This window comes from Sinohyriopsis cumingii, unplaced genomic scaffold, assembly GCF_028554795.1.
Source record: "Sinohyriopsis cumingii isolate HCF-2022 unplaced genomic scaffold, ASM2855479v2 utg002203l, whole genome shotgun sequence".
Lineage (NCBI taxonomy): Eukaryota > Metazoa > Mollusca > Bivalvia > Unionida > Unionidae > Sinohyriopsis > Sinohyriopsis cumingii.
Genome location: NW_028316157.1, coordinates 90862 through 107847, shown reverse-complemented (window position 1 = coordinate 107847; position 16986 = coordinate 90862). Strand labels below are relative to the sequence as shown.

Genomic DNA, 16986 nt, shown 5'->3' with positions numbered 1-16986 from the left:
TGTAATTTATAAATCAATGTACACTAATATTGTAATAACTGACATGGCGGACCAATAGTACATTTAAATGAGCACTGCATTTAAGTGAACCCATGTGATTCGAAATCAAATCTATTTGTAACAGTTATGACTGATATTAAACAACTGCTGAACCCAGTTTAATTCGTTTAGTTTTCATTTGACAATGTTTCCTACTTAGGGAAAATTCAGCCTTACATTGGCCATCGATGTGTCAACACTGCAAGTGTCGTTTAAGTCTCATTAAAATCTGGTCCTTGCGATGGCGTTTTTTGCTAAAAAGCTCACTAGATTTTCAAAGTTCCATTAATTGGAGTGCTTTTATGCATGGATATACGTGAAATTTAAAGTGTTTTAAAACATGTTTATAATTTTCAGCTATATCAGGATAAAGATATTTATTCGTAGCATCACAAGAGCGGAGTATAACATTTTTCCCAAGTGCATGTGTTGCCTACATTTACTTATACATTCTTTGCAGTAGTAGCTGAGTTAGGGTTGAAGTAATAGCGATAGTTGCATTAGTGTTCGCGCTATAAGTAGAACACGTGGCCGCTGAAATATAGCCGTACTGAATCTCGAATGACGACCAAATCAAGGCAGGAGGGGGTTTACCGAGCATAAGATTGATACTCTAAAAGATTTGTTAACTAGTTGGTATTCATTGCAGATAACGAAGATATGTGGTTACATAATAATACTATAGTGACACAGGTTCATTGTTTGCACGCATTTGGCCTCAACGTCAGAATTCAAAAAGCAACACATTAATTAATATCCGCGTTTAAATGTTCAAGAGGAAGGTTTGAATACAAGACTACAGTGAAAGACATTACAATAGCATATAGTTATTAAAACAATAAAGTGGGCGGAGCAGGAGAACCACCAACGGGGAATTAACTATGAGACAAAAATGTGCCGTTTCAAGAAGAGCGTGGTTAATTATTGATCATAAACACACCTTTCACAAATAAGTATAATATTCATGAAAGGTCATAGGAGTGATAGGTACAGTATAAGGTACCCATTTTTGTATTACAAAAAGTACACGTGATACGTGTTAATTAAAAAGTGAACTCCAAAACAATGGGCTCAGAGTTCATCCTTGTTCGCTAAAAATATTGATTTACGAAGCTGAATTATTCGAAGACCTACCCAAGACAAAACAAACTTTTAATACTTTGGATTTGACGAGCTTTTTGTGATTCCATGTTTAAAAAAATTGTACACCACCGTTGGGAGAGTTGTTTTATTGTTTTGTTTTAGTTTAGCTTTCTTTACTCACATTTCGACACTTGTTTGCTTTTAAAAGTTTGGAAGAATAAAATACCATTCACTGTGTGAATTTGAAATGAAGAGTGCCAGATTCGGAGGTGTCTCTCCAACACTAAGATAGGTACCATCGGTACACACTGTGTTACCATTGTTTAGTGATAGCATGGCATCAGGAGTAATAGTCTATTCGCATTTTGTATAAAGCGTATTCTAGATGAGTGTACATGTGATATGTTTTTACGAAATGAGTTGATTATGATTTACCACAAGCTATTTGTATCAAGTATTACGATGAACTAATCCGCCAATAAAGGTTTACGTTATTTAAATAAAGTGTTGCATCGGAGCCAAACTACAAGGACAATAATCGATCCATAATCATGGAATAAATACAACACTTTGATAGAAATTATTATTACATCATGTAATATCGTGATGATCAAAACTAGATCACATGCTTTCTAAGTAGAGTATACTTTGAGTCATAATAAACAACTGGTCAGAGCAAAATCATGCAGGTTCTACGCTTCCTACATTTACTTGCAATATATCAAACGTATGATCACAATTTATGCAATAATTGTATTATATACATAAATGATTTAATATCTGGTTTATTCTGATCGGTTCTAATCATTCATAGGACACAGATCTGTAATAGGCTGCGATGATTCATCAATCGACCAATAGGATTGGTTTTCTCTCGGCCCTAAGAACAGTATTTTTTCACTATTAACACAATCAATCAATAGGAAAAGAACAGTATATTTTCACTATTAACACAATCAATCAATAGGAAAAGAACAGTATATTTTCACTATTAACACAATCATTGTTCATGTATCCACACAATAAAAAAAAAACAATCCGCTTACAAATGGAATCATATCGTACGTGTAGAATTATTCAGACAAAATTGAATGCCTTACCTGGTACTTTGAAATAAGATTTTGAAAATTATTTTCAAGAAGCGTGTGCATGATCTTTACACCTCTAAACAAACATTTTTCTCTCATTGGTGTTTACTTTACTAAGTTTGCTTGGAATGTGACCGCTGAAAGAAAATAATATTACGAATTTAAGAAACGTTTTACATATATGGAAGAGAGGTACCAACATTAACATGCCCCAACGTAACACTGTTAGGCGACACGACAATTTAATAGACAGTGCTTAACAGGTACAATCTACTGACAAATGTAATTTTAAATAAAGTATATAGAATTCAAATATATTCCATTTTGGAAATTCTTCATGATAGATCGAGACATTGTATGAATTAAATTTGTCAAAATGTTGCTTGAAAATATTAAGTGGAAAATGCATAAAAAATGATTTATCAAATCCATCACATAGATTATTTTTTCATAATTGTAAACACAAACATGTCTGCATTGCAAACGGAAATTTACATCCATACAATTAAACAACATAAACAAAATACGTTTTCTGGTATTTCTTAGTCATCAATTATTTAATTTGCTGAATGTATTAACTATCAATCATCGTGTTCACTTAAGTTAACATGCATGCAAAATAAGGATATAAAAGGACTGCATATTCGACGATTCAGCACAGGCATTTGCCAGACTGGTGTCACAATTTCTGATCCTACTTCAAAATTTGCTTGACATTGTTGTCATCCAGGTAAGTGATTGTATGCGACATACAAATTATCGTTCGTTAATAACCTATACACCACGCATGGTTCTTTTAACTTATGCCATGCTTACAATTTCCGAATGTGGAGACATGAGCTTGTATACATTTGAATTATCATTTCTGGACGCAAGATACGTTTCAGTTATATTCATGCTCTCCTATTTTTGTTTTTTCTCTATTAGCAGCATTCAAGTCTTTTTGGGGGATCATACAAAGGGTCTCTAATTTTGGTAGTATATCAATTTTACATACCAGCTAACTGCGAAACAGTTTAATTTTGTAACGAAAACAATATGTTCTACAAGAAGAACCACATTATCGGTAATATATGTATAATCATATTGTCTTTAAGAGATATACATGCGTATATATGACAACCAATCTTTACAATTAATTAATTTGTTTTAATTTCATGTATAGACAAATAGATGATATAAAATATATTACTCATAGAACCGAACCGAAAAAAGTGATCCTAAATCCAAATCATGTTTTATTTAAATATCCGGTTTGAAAATTATTTTATTGTCCACTTGGGTATCATTCTTCATACTGCCTAACATCACGAAACGTTGTAGCAATCATTCACATAGTGGACCTTTCCATGGTTTGATCTAAGTTATTACACTGCGTCACACAAAATAACAATTCACTGTCAGGTGAATCTACTCTCTTTTACGCCATGTTTAGAGTTTATGTATCGTAAGATAGAACATAGAATAAAACTGAATCATTGTTGTCAGTGTAAGTCACTTTTGAAAACGCCATTAAGTTTCCATATAAAGGTCATACCGCCTTTCGCAACCATCGCCTTTATTCGTTTTTCAAGATAATGTATACGAACAGCTCACACAATTACTTTCAAGCATCACAGTATTACAAATCTGGATATGAATGTGTGTTTCCATAAGACGTTGCACAGTCAATCGCCCTAAAGCGCCACTCCTAAACTTGGAACGTATATATTTTGCAATCTGGAGACGGTATAGGATGTACTTTCTTTACAAATCAAAGGTTGCCAGTGAAATCCCGTATGAGCGAGAGCCTAATCTTCAAAATTAAAACTGTATTTATTTTCTCGTTTCTAGTGTACAATTGAAACTTTTGTCACCACCGTACAATTCAAATAATATGCATTCACGCCCGGTCTTTATTCATTGAAAATGTCAGAAAATGTAACATCAACTTGCTTTCTGTTTACCGTCTAAACTACGCTCCCATACAAAACATTAAACGCTAACTGTTATTTTCTGAACTTACTTTTCATTTTGCAGAGGAAAATGAAGGCCGTAATTGTTCTTGTAGCCTGCTTAGTAGGTGCTGCCATTGCTACCTATCCGTTTGGTGGCGGATATGGCAGTTATGGTGGATATGGAGGTTATGGTGGCAACGGCGGATATGGTGGCTATGGATGGCATCCTGGATATGGTGGATATGGATGGTATCCTGGACATGGTGGATATGGAGGATATGGATTATATGGTGGATTAGGTGGATACGGCTTTGGATTAGCTGGTGGATATGGTGGATACGGATCGTACTTAGGTGGTGTACTCAGGGGATACAACTGGGGATTTGGACACCACTTTCCTAAGTTTGATTACGGTTACAGTAGACACCATAAAAAGTAAGAATAAATATTAGTCATCCTTGATAAGTCTGTTACATGTTACGGTATGAGGACATTTTTACAATTTAACCATTAGCTTATCCACTTCATTTCTACTGACTCATTACATGTCTTTGTGCTTACAATTCGAAGTAGCCATAACGTCGTTTCGTCAAGATGAATATCAATATTTTATCAATATTGTATTGTTTGGGCAAGTGAGCTTTCGAAAATGCTCTAAATTTGTTCCTTTTTACAGATATTAAGACAAATAAAATGATCCAAGGACTGACAAGAGAGCGAAAGGAATATGACTCCATATCTCGATTACTAGATTAGCAGTATTTGTACATACTACATCAATAAACATATTTGATCGAAGACACTAAATTGGCTTTATCACTATTTTATTTCGATTATCTCACTTCCTCTGGCTGCCAGTCAGTATGTCTGTCTGTCTCTGTCTCTCTCTGACACACACAATTATAATATTGCCACGAGTTTATATTCTACTTTGACTGCAATTGTGATGAAAGTACTGCCAAATGTTTTAAAGTGAACGATTCTTGACGTAAAATGGGACTGAATCAATGAGTGAAATATTTAAGTAAATGTAGGCAAACATTCACTTGGGAAAGAATGTTATACTCCGCTCTTGAGATGCTACGAATAAATATCTTTATCCTGATATAACTGAAAATTATAAGCATGTTTTAAAACACTTTAAATTTCACGTATATCCATGCATAAAGCACTCGAATTAATGGAACTTTGACAATCTAGTGAGCTTTTTTGCAAAAAACGCCATCGCCAGGACCAGATTTTAATGAGACTTAAACGACACTTGCAGTGTTGACACATCGATGGCCAATGTAAGGCTGAATTTTCCCTATGTAGAAAACATTGTCAAATGAAAACTAAACGAATTAGACTGGGTTCAGCAGTTGTTTAATATCAGTCACAACTGTTACAAATAGATCTGATTTCGAATCACATCGGTTCACTTAAATGCAGTGCTCATTTAAATGTACTATTGGTCCGCCATGTCAGTTATTACAATATTAGTGTACATTGATTTATAAATTACAACGATTCTGATATTAAGTTTTACGAGTTCAACAGAAGAAAATCCCATAACGTAAGATTTAAACCAAAACAAATACTTTATCACACATCGGCATCTTTTTGTCTTGTTATTTTTGTATATATTACGTATGTTGCGTTAATGATATAAAACCAGATGTATACATTTTTCATTAAAAGTAAGCGAGGCACGCCGAGTTTCCTTTTAATGAAAATGTTATACAACGAATAGTATATCATTAATACAGCATACATAGTATACTTATATTTTATTTATATCACATAGAAATGGATATATTTTTCCAATGAATATAGTTCAGATTTACTAAATTCAAACGTGTATTGACCGAGTGAATGAACTCCGTACATCCTTGCCTAGTGTGGGTTGCTACAAAATGCAGTTGTATGCCTTTTGTGGCTATTCACGATTACCTTGCATATTTCTTAGTTGATTCTTTTCTCATTTGAGTTTCTAATTTTCTTCACATTGATTAACTCAACATAATATAAACTTATGATTTAAACTTGAAAGATTGATTCAGTGAAGTTAGTAGAACACTACAAGCATATGGTTGTCTGCGCAGTTCACATCAACGTTAGTCATTCACGTACCTTACGCATGGAAATTAGCGTGGAATAAGAAACTAAGCAAAATTACTAACCAAAAAGAGGTAATTCAAATATTTTAATATATGTACAATTGATCTAATGTATTATTCTGCTTTGAGAACAGGACTAACGATCATAAAATTCTCTCTCTCTCTCTCTGGTAAGTTTGACTTTAAAACTCTCCGTCTGTTTGTCTCTGTCTCTCTCTTTCTGTATCTCTCGAACTCTTTCTCTCTCTCCCTCTTATCCTGTGGTCGGTTTGACGTAAGGTTTACTATCATTATTAAGTCCAGATACATCGTGGGATGACACAAACAAAAATCCTCTACGCTCGTCTTAAATAGATTTTCACCTCTATCTTGTTCCAGAGAGAGAGAGAGAGAGAGAGAGAGAGAGAGAGAGAGAGAGATAGAGAGAGAGAGAGAAGAAGGGGGTGGTTTCCTTTGGACATTTTCATATTTAACTTATGATACGCAATTGTTGGAACATTATAATATGTTTTTTGACACAATAACAGCATGCAAATATTAAATACATCACAGCATGTGTACCTCGTAACCGAGAACCTCACCGGATAATGTCGACAGGGTTACCACATTTATATTAATGGATTATATAAACAGTGTAGATTGATCCCAAGGAAAGTCAACACATATCGTTACGATGAAGCAAATATTTTTGTATTTTGCCTCGTGTGAGTTCAAGTTTAAGGTTTTCATCCATCCCTATTTCTTTTTCTCTCTCACTCCAACTTTCTGCTCAGTTTTGAGACGGGAGGGTGGAACAGAAAGCAGAAAGGATTGCGTTGAAATTGTAAACCATATTAAATGTATTTAGTAAAGGGGATTATTCATACATTGTATCGTTATTTTCGTACGTCAATAAAGATGAATGTTTAGAAATTCATCATTGATTTAGGAAGAACAGCACACGGTTGAGAGTGTGTTTATAAATGCGTTTTATTGCGCCATGGGCGATTCCCATTTTGTAATGCCAATAAAATTCGTATATCAACTTGATTTATTCCAACACTTTAAAAAACATATTATTGTTAAAGTATAATTATATATGTCTATCTATCTATCTATCTATCTATCTATCTATCTATCTATCTATCTATCTATCTATCTATCTATCTATCAAACTTATACATACATACATACATGCATACATACATACATACATACATACATGCATACATACATACATACATACATACATACATACATGCAAACAGTCATGCAACCATGCACGCACACACACACGCACACACGCACGAATGAACACACACATACATCAATTCATACATCAATACATACATACATACATACATACATACATACATACATACATACATACATACATACATGCATACAACATACATACTTACATACATACATTTATACATACATACATACATACATACATGCATATATACATACATGCATACATACATGCATGCATGCATACATATGCATACATACATACATAGATACATACATACATTAATTACTTCATCGTCTTGCCGGTGTGTCTGCTGCATGCGAGTATGTATAACACAGATGATGTCGTATCATTTGTGGTGCTTTGGTGCTGGGTGCTTACTCGTGATTGAATATGGGCAGGCAAGGCAATTGGTGCCGTTGATATCGCGGACCTGGTTTCGAATCATCACAGAGTGCAAAACATTGACATGATATTATTATTTGTAATGAATAGTAATTACGCCAACAATTATCAAGCACTCTCATATATAATCCACTGATATCACTTTCTGATCTGTCTGATATTTATATATGTTGGTGTGTGTTTGTGTGTGTATGTGTTTCTGTGTGTGGTTTTGATTTTTAACGTATCTTTAAGAATTTTTCATTCATTTCGCTACGATGTCTGCAGTGTGGCAGTTTATAGTGATGCCTAGCACTAAGGGCATCATGTCTCACGCATGTAGCAAGATGTGACACTCAGTCAGATTTTTCTGACACCAGGTTGACCAGTCCTAACAATAACCTTTAGTACTGAGCGCCAAGCGAGGCAGCTGTTAGTACCATTTTTGTAAGTCTTTGGTACGACTAGGGGGATCGAACCCAACACCTCCAGCATCCAAGGCGGACACTCTAACCACTAGGCCACACGAGCGGTCTATATACGGTGGTCACAAACGACATAGCTTTCCTTTTTCTCTTCAAGCAATGGCGAAGATATGTTGCCCTTTGTTGCAGCACATGTGTGGGGCCCACCTCTTGTCCTGATCTCCAAGGTTTCAGCCAAAATAAAGGTGATATGTGTCTTAACCATAGTGGTTATACTGCGCTTTTGTTATGCAAAAGTCACTTCACCACAAACATAACAAAAGTTATCTGCATTGTTTACGCAAGTACTAGGCATCTCTGCTCACTTTGGCAAAATGCAAATAGGTCTCTTTGCAACATCAAACACTGACAAATAAGAGAGCACGACACTGTATGATTTCTGAAGCTGATGTGGGGCAATTTGTTCAGCAGATTGATGTAAGCTTATTTTTGATTGCATCATCCATGACTTCTAAGACCTATGTGATGCAATTCATATCATGTATGACACAATGCCAGCTTCAAATTGAACCATTCATTGTTTTACGTAAAAAGCAAGAAACTCTGTCATAGATGTATTCATAGATCCAAATATATATTTTCGTCATTTCTGGTTTACAGTAAAATTCCTTCCCTTTGTAACTCACTTATTCTCCGCCATTCCCAAGTCAAGGGTCGTATACAATGATCTATAAATCTCGAGCCAATCAAACAATTTAGGTATCGTTTTCATTCCCAGTGACCCACAATTAGTAACGTTTGACTACATTTATTTCGGAAGCATTTGGCTGTATATCATTGTAAATTAGGGAATGAAAAGAATATCGTATGTCACAAGCGCCTCACATCAAGTGCTAATCAAGGTACCGATAAAGGGTAGCCTTATTTAATTACTTGCCTCAGAGACAAAATGCTAGGGCTGTAATTGATGAATGTTCAAGAAATAAATCCAAATTTGTTTTAGTTTGTTTTAACTGTCCTTTCAGATCTCGATGATCAAAAATGTTATATATGCTTTGTAAGCGGAGTTTACGTTAGTCACAATACATAACTGGTCGCAACAAATTGATACAGGTTCTGCGATTCAGACATTCAACTACAAATTATCTTCTAGTCTGCTTAGTAGGTGCTACTGTCGCTGCCCATTCGTTAGGTGGCTACGGCGGATATGGGGCTTATGGAGTATACGGAGGTTATGGTGGCTATGGTGGGAATCTAGGATATGGTTGATAAGGTGGATATGGACGTTATGGTGGATATGGTGGATATCCTATAAAGTAAGGGTATTTAATCTTCAACGTTAACAATTCTAAAGCATGTTACAGCACGGCCTCATTCTACTAGTTACACATTAGCTTGTCTATTTCAATTTCTACTGAGTCATTACATCTAGTTGCGCTTACAGTTCGAAGTATTCACACACATAGTCTCTTCAAGATATATATATAAATATATCATCGATATTGTATTGTTTTGGCCAGTCGTCTGGTGCAAATGCTTTTAATGTGTTCCCTTTTGACATATATTAGGAACAAATATATCCATAACATGAGAGGACTGTCAGCGGAAAATGATGCCGTATCAGAATTTTTGTCATGTTAGTATTTGTACATACTTCAAAAATAAACATAATAGATCAAAGAAAACAAAGGGGCTTTATATAATTATTTTATGACGATTATCCCACTCCTCTACCCCCATCCTCTCTCTCTCTCTCTCTCTCTCTCTCTCTCTCTCTCTCTCTGTCTCTCTCTCTCTCTCTCTCTGGACTACAGTCATCGAGGGCCGATGTTTGATTGAATTTTCCTTAAGTTAAAAACATGGCCAAATCAAAACTCAACGTTTAAAATTGGAGTCTACAACTGTTTAATATGAGTCACAGTTCTTGTAAATAAATCTGGTTTTGAACCACTAAAAGAGCAGATTTTGAGTCATTACGATCCACTTCCATTCATCGCTCATTTAAATGTACCATTAGTCACTCATGTCAGTTTTCGACAATAATTTGTTCACACTGTTTTATGAATTATGATGAAAATGGACTTCAGTTTTACCATTTCAATGGATGAACATCTCATAAAGTAATTTTTAAACATAAACTAGCAAGAAGGTGAACCAGCTAAGTGTGTTAGCAATATTATCATATCCACTAATTTCATATCTTAACGCATGTCGTTTAACATCACACATGAAAAGAAACTAGTTATTTAAACCGTCCCTTTTTAAGACCACTTTCTATATATTGTGCTCGCATCGTTAATACATGATTAACAAAAATTTAGGTCATACGGTGGTAACAAAGTCTTTTCTAAAAGACGCGTTCCTTGAGGTTGCCAGATATTTTGCTATATATATATATATATATATATATATATATATATATATATATATGCGTTTCTGATTTCGTTGAAAATTACACGCTTAAAAACAAAAGTGTCAGATTATTCTAATTACAAATGTTTCTTACAATTTTCAGTATCAAATTTCTTTCTTTTCATTTCTTTGTTTTTTAATCAGAATTTCTCAAAACACTGGAGAGGATTTTCAAAACAGCTTAGTTAGATGTCATTGAATTACAATTTGATCTATGTAGATCATTAAAAAAATGCCACAACTGAAAGTCTTTTTGCACTATTTATATCGCTAGAGGGCAAAACTGTGTTTCACAAACCATTCTTTCTCATAGCATTAGATTAGTGAATTTCTTTATTAATGTTGATGGTTTCTGGATACGTTTCTTAGTTTAGAAAACAGATTCTCGACTAATATTAGTTGTGATGATAAAATCCTGCACAAATAAGTTGTATATTATTACGATTGATTTCTGCAATATCCTTATTAAAGATTGACGTGTATACCATTACAAGAAATAAAACGGTCTGCATTGTTATATGTGAAAAATGGACGGGAATCAATGAGGTATCCACTTCGAAAAATGCAATGAAATTTTCACTTTGGAAATTTAGCAGATCGGGACTGGCTAAGGTTTTCTTGTTGACATATAAAACTTAAAAATGTCAAAATCTGATACAATTAAAGTGATAAATCTACATGTAAAAACATACATTGATAAATGTACATTTCATAGAGACGGGCCAAATTTATCTCAGTCCAAAACGTTTGTTGCTTTTAGCTTTCAAATAGGAAAATATGAGCTCATTTGGTGTACTGGCTGGCCCGTACCTAGCCACATGAGTGTTTCATGGAATATACAACTACAGTATTGTCTCAGAAGGATTTTTCGCAGTTACAATGCATACACTAATATATTGGCATTCCGCTGTTGCAGACGACAACGCAACATTTCATCCCTGCGATAATAGTCGTCCCCAAAACATTCTCTTTTGAGATGAATCTTTACACCACTCAAAATCTCAATGTCTATCTGACAGTGCAGGGTCGTACAATCTGCCTACAGCTCAAAACCCATGATGCCAACATTTCTTGGGTCCCTTAGGCTGAGCTGCCTCAAGAACGGTTACAGGTTGATCTAAATTACTCCAGCAGCAGTTATGCATATCTCGAGCCTCTGATCGGCAATTGCGATACGACTACAGCGATGACCTGAATTATGTCGAAAGAAAGGCAACCAAACTAGGTCCAAAATCTAAAGGCGAACCAAGGGACAGCGTTGACTTAGCCTAGTGTAAAGAGTTTGTGTTTGATAAATGTCATACAAATATGTCTCCACTGATATACCAAACTGTAAATCCGGTTTCTTTCTTTCGATGAGACAATTGTATTTTTCACTGGAATGTACGATAGCCAGCTTCTATTTTAAACAACACCATCTAACCAGGATTGCGCTGCTATGCCGTTTCATTCCTTTGCATTCACATATGCATGGATTTTAGCAGAGGAAGGCCAAGACAGAAAGTATTTTCCTGTGAAGAATTTAGCCATTATCTCAAGAAATTGTGGATACATTGCATTACAGCACAGTGTGAAAAGTTGACACGTGACTATGTAATATGTTAAGTAGCTCGCACCTGATATCAATGAAGAGACTACTTGTGATTTGTAACCTAATAACCATATTAGATTGAAAAGAACTACCCATAAAGACTTGTAAATATGGAAATGATGTGTATTGAAACTTCTGCTCCATTTTTCCAAAAAGACCACGTCATTAAACTGAATTCATTTATCTCCTAAAATACAACTCTAGTGTTTTTAATTAAGGTATTGATATTTTCGTTTTAAAAAATATTCGTTTCAAAATATAAGACAGCATAAGGACCTTACTGTGCTTTCAAATTTGGTCTCTTCGTAACTATATGTTTCATCAAATTAGCAAACGTGACCATGATCCAATTTTCAGTTTGAATCAATATTTATAAACAAGGTTGAACTTTAGAAACATGAGCTAAGGATTCATCGATCAGTGTTACTGAAGAAATCCTCTTAATTATTTCCCAGGCAAACTAATGCATTGGTCAGTGCTAGACAGGAATCATGAAATAATGTCCAATAACACTAGATGCAAGTATTATGCATTTAGTTCTATTAATCAGATGATAAGATCGAATCTTGAGTGGAACATGACTTCTCGCAGAAGAATAAATTTGCATGACCCCGCACAGGCAAGGACAACATACTATATACCTTACTCAATAATACAAGCCAGGAAAACACGATAGCGAATGGGAAAATCGCGTGATAGAAACATTGCTTTTCCTCAAGATCCTGAAACAATGCGCGTCAGTCTCTAATACTGTTACTTCTTTGAATTAAATGTTTATTTTAAATGAAATAAAGGTCAGTACTAAATAATTCAATAGATGAAGAAGTAGATAGGATGACGCGTTTTAATGATCATGTCACTGATTCACACATATTTCGAAAATAGTAAACATGATTTTAGCATCCAGTTCAGTGATTGGTAACTCACCATTTATTGTATTGTATTAAATATATATATATATATATATATATATATATATATATATATATATATATATATATATATATATATATATATATATATATATATATATATATATATAAGTTTTCAAACCGATAACATGTGAATTCTTAAAATTCGTTGTCTTATTTATGTATTCATATGAATCACTTTCTAGTTATACAAATCCAAAAGCATTAGGGTATTTGGATCTTATCATAGGTCGTAATATTAATATTTGAGATGAAATTCAGAGGTGATAGTCAATCCTGACAAAATATTAGTGCTTGAACTTTCATCATCATACATGTTCTGGGTGATAAACGAATTCAATTTATTTGAGATTTGTAATATTTATGGATTACTTTTATTACAATCGCTTCTTATAACAACCCATGAAATTCGACCTTAAATGCTAGACGGGATTTTATATCATTTCTAAAGAAATGTATCTACGTTTTGCGATATCCACAAAAGGCATACAACTGCATTTTGTAGCAACCCACACTAGGCAAGGATGTACGGAGTTCATTCACTCGGTCAATACACGTTTGAATTTAGTAAATCTGAACTATATTCATTGGAAAAATATATCCATTTCTATGTGATATAAATAAAATATAAGTATACTATGTATGCTGTATTAATGATATACTATTCGTTGTATAGCATTTTCATTAAAAGGAAACTCGGCGTGCCTCGCTTACTTTTAATGAAAAATGTATACATCTGGTTTTATATCATTAACGCAACATACGTAATATATACAAAAATAACAAGACAAAAAGATGCCGATGTGTGATAAAGTATTTGTTTTGGTTTAAATCTTACGTTATGGGGTTTTCTTATGTTGAACTCGTAATACTTAATATCAGAATCGTTGTAATTTATAAATCAATGTACACTAATATTGTAATAACTGACATGGCGGACCAATAGTACATTTAAATGAGCACTGCATTTAAGTGAACCCATGTGATTCGAAATCAAATCTATTTGTAACAGTTATGACTGATATTAAACAACTGCTGAACCCAGTTTAATTCGTTTAGTTTTCATTTGACAATGTTTCCTACTTAGGGAAAATTCAGCCTTACATTGGCCATCGATGTGTCAACACTGCAAGTGTCGTTTAAGTCTCATTAAAATCTGGTCCTTGCGATGGCGTTTTTTGCTAAAAAGCTCACTAGATTTTCAAAGTTCCATTAATTGGAGTGCTTTTATGCATGGATATACGTGAAATTTAAAGTGTTTTAAAACATGTTTATAATTTTCAGTTATATCAGGATAAAGATATTTATTCGTAGCATCACAAGAGCGGAGTATAACATTTTTCCCAAGTGCATGTGTTGCCTACATTTACTTATACATTCTTTGCAGTAGTAGCTGAGTTAGGGTTGAAGTAATAGCGATAGTTGCATTAGTGTTCGCGCTATAAGTAGAACACGTGGCCGCTGAAATATAGCCGTACTGAATCTCGAATGACGACCAAATCAAGGCAGGAGGGGGTTTACCGAGCATAAGATTGATACTCTAAAAGATTTGTTAACTAGTTGGTATTCATTGCAGATAACGAAGATATGTGGTTACATAATAATACTATAGTGACACAGGTTCATTGTTTGCACGCATTTGGCCTCAACGTCAGAATTCAAAAAGCAACACATTAATTAATATCCGCGTTTAAATGTTCAAGAGGAAGGTTTGAATACAAGACTACAGTGAAAGACATTACAATAGCATATAGTTATTAAAACAATAAAGTGGGCGGAGCAGGAGAACCACCAACGGGGAATTAACTATGAGACAAAAATGTGCCGTTTCAAGAAGAGCGTGGTTAATTATTGATCATAAACACACCTTTCACAAATAAGTATAATATTCATGAAAGGTCATAGGAGTGATAGGTACAGTATAAGGTACCCATTTTTGTATTACAAAAAGTACACGTGATACGTGTTAATTAAAAAGTGAACTCCAAAACAATGGGCTCAGAGTTCATCCTTGTTCGCTAAAAATATTGATTTACGAAGCTGAATTATTCGAAGACCTACCCAAGACAAAACAAACTTTTAATACTTTGGATTTGACGAGCTTTTTGTGATTCCATGTTAAAAAAAATTGTACACCACCGTTGGGAGAGTTGTTTTATTGTTTTGTTTTAGTTTAGCTTTCTTTACTCACATTTCGACACTTGTTTGCTTTTAAAAGTTTGGAAGAATAAAATACCATTCACTGTGTGAATTTGAAATGAAGAGTGCCAGATTCGGAGGTGTCTCTCCAACACTAAGATAGGTACCATCGGTACACACTGTGTTACCATTGTTTAGTGATAGCATGGCATCAGGAGTAATAGTCTATTCGCATTTTGTATAAAGCGTATTCTAGATGAGTGTACATGTGATATGTTTTTACGAAATGAGTTGATTATGATTTACCACAAGCTATTTGTATCAAGTATTACGACGAACTAATCCGCCAATAAAGGTTTACGTTATTTAAATAAAGTGTTGCATCGGAGCCAAACTACAAGGACAATAATCGATCCATAATCATGGAATAAATACAACACTTTGATAGAAATTATTATTACATCATGTAATATCGTGATGATCAAAACTAGATCACATGCTTTCTAAGTAGAGTATACTTTGAGTCATAATAAACAACTGGTCAGAGCAAAATCATGCAGGTTCTACGCTTCCTACATTTACTTGCAATATATCAAACGTATGATCACAATTTATGCAATAATTGTATTATATACATAAATGATTTAATATCTGGTTTATTCTGATCGGTTCTAATCATTCATAGGACACAGATCTGTAATAGGCTGCGATGATTCATCAATCGACCAATAGGATTGGTTTTCTCTCGGCCCTAAGAACAGTATTTTTTCACTATTAACACAATCAATCAATAGGAAAAGAACAGTATATTTTCACTATTAACACAATCAATCAATAGGAAAAGAACAGTATATTTTCACTATTAACACAATCATTGTTCATGTATCCACACAATAAAAAAAAAACAATCCGCTTACAAATGGAATCATATCGTACGTGTAGAATTATTCAGACAAAATTGAATGCCTTACCTGGTACTTTGAAATAAGATTTTGAAAATTATTTTCAAGAAGCGTGTGCATGATCTTTACACCTCTAAACAAACATTTTTCTCTCATTGGTGTTTACTTTACTAAGTTTGCTTGGAATGTGACCGCTGAAAGAAAATAATATTACGAATTTAAGAAACGTTTTACATATATGGAAGAGAGGTACCAACATTAACATGCCCCAACGTAACACTGTTAGGCGACACGACAATTTAATAGACAGTGCTTAACAGGTACAATCTACTGACAAATGTAATTTTAAATAAAGTATATAGAATTCAAATATATTCCATTTTGGAAATTCTTCATGATAGATCGAGACATTGTATGAATTAAATTTGTCAAAATGTTGCTTGAAAATATTAAGTGGAAAATGCATAAAAAATGATTTATCAAATCCATCACATAGATTATTTTTTCATAATTGTAAACACAAACATGTCTGCATTGCAAACGGAAATTTACATCCATACAATTAAACAACATAAACAAAATACGTTTTCTGGTATTTCTTAGTCATCAATTATTTAATTTGCTGAATGTATTAACTATCAATCATCGTGTTCACTTAAGTTAACATGCATGCAAAATAAGGATATAAAAGGACTGCATATTCGACGATTCAGCACAGGCA

At 33.9% G+C, this 16986-nt stretch overlaps 1 pseudogene; it reads left to right on the top strand.

Moving 5' to 3' along the window:
• The first annotated feature begins 4198 nt into the window (after nt 1–4198).
• On the top strand, nt 4199–4954 carry LOC149770928 (uncharacterized; annotated as a pseudogene).
• Nucleotides 4955–16986: the final 12032 nt, after the last annotated feature.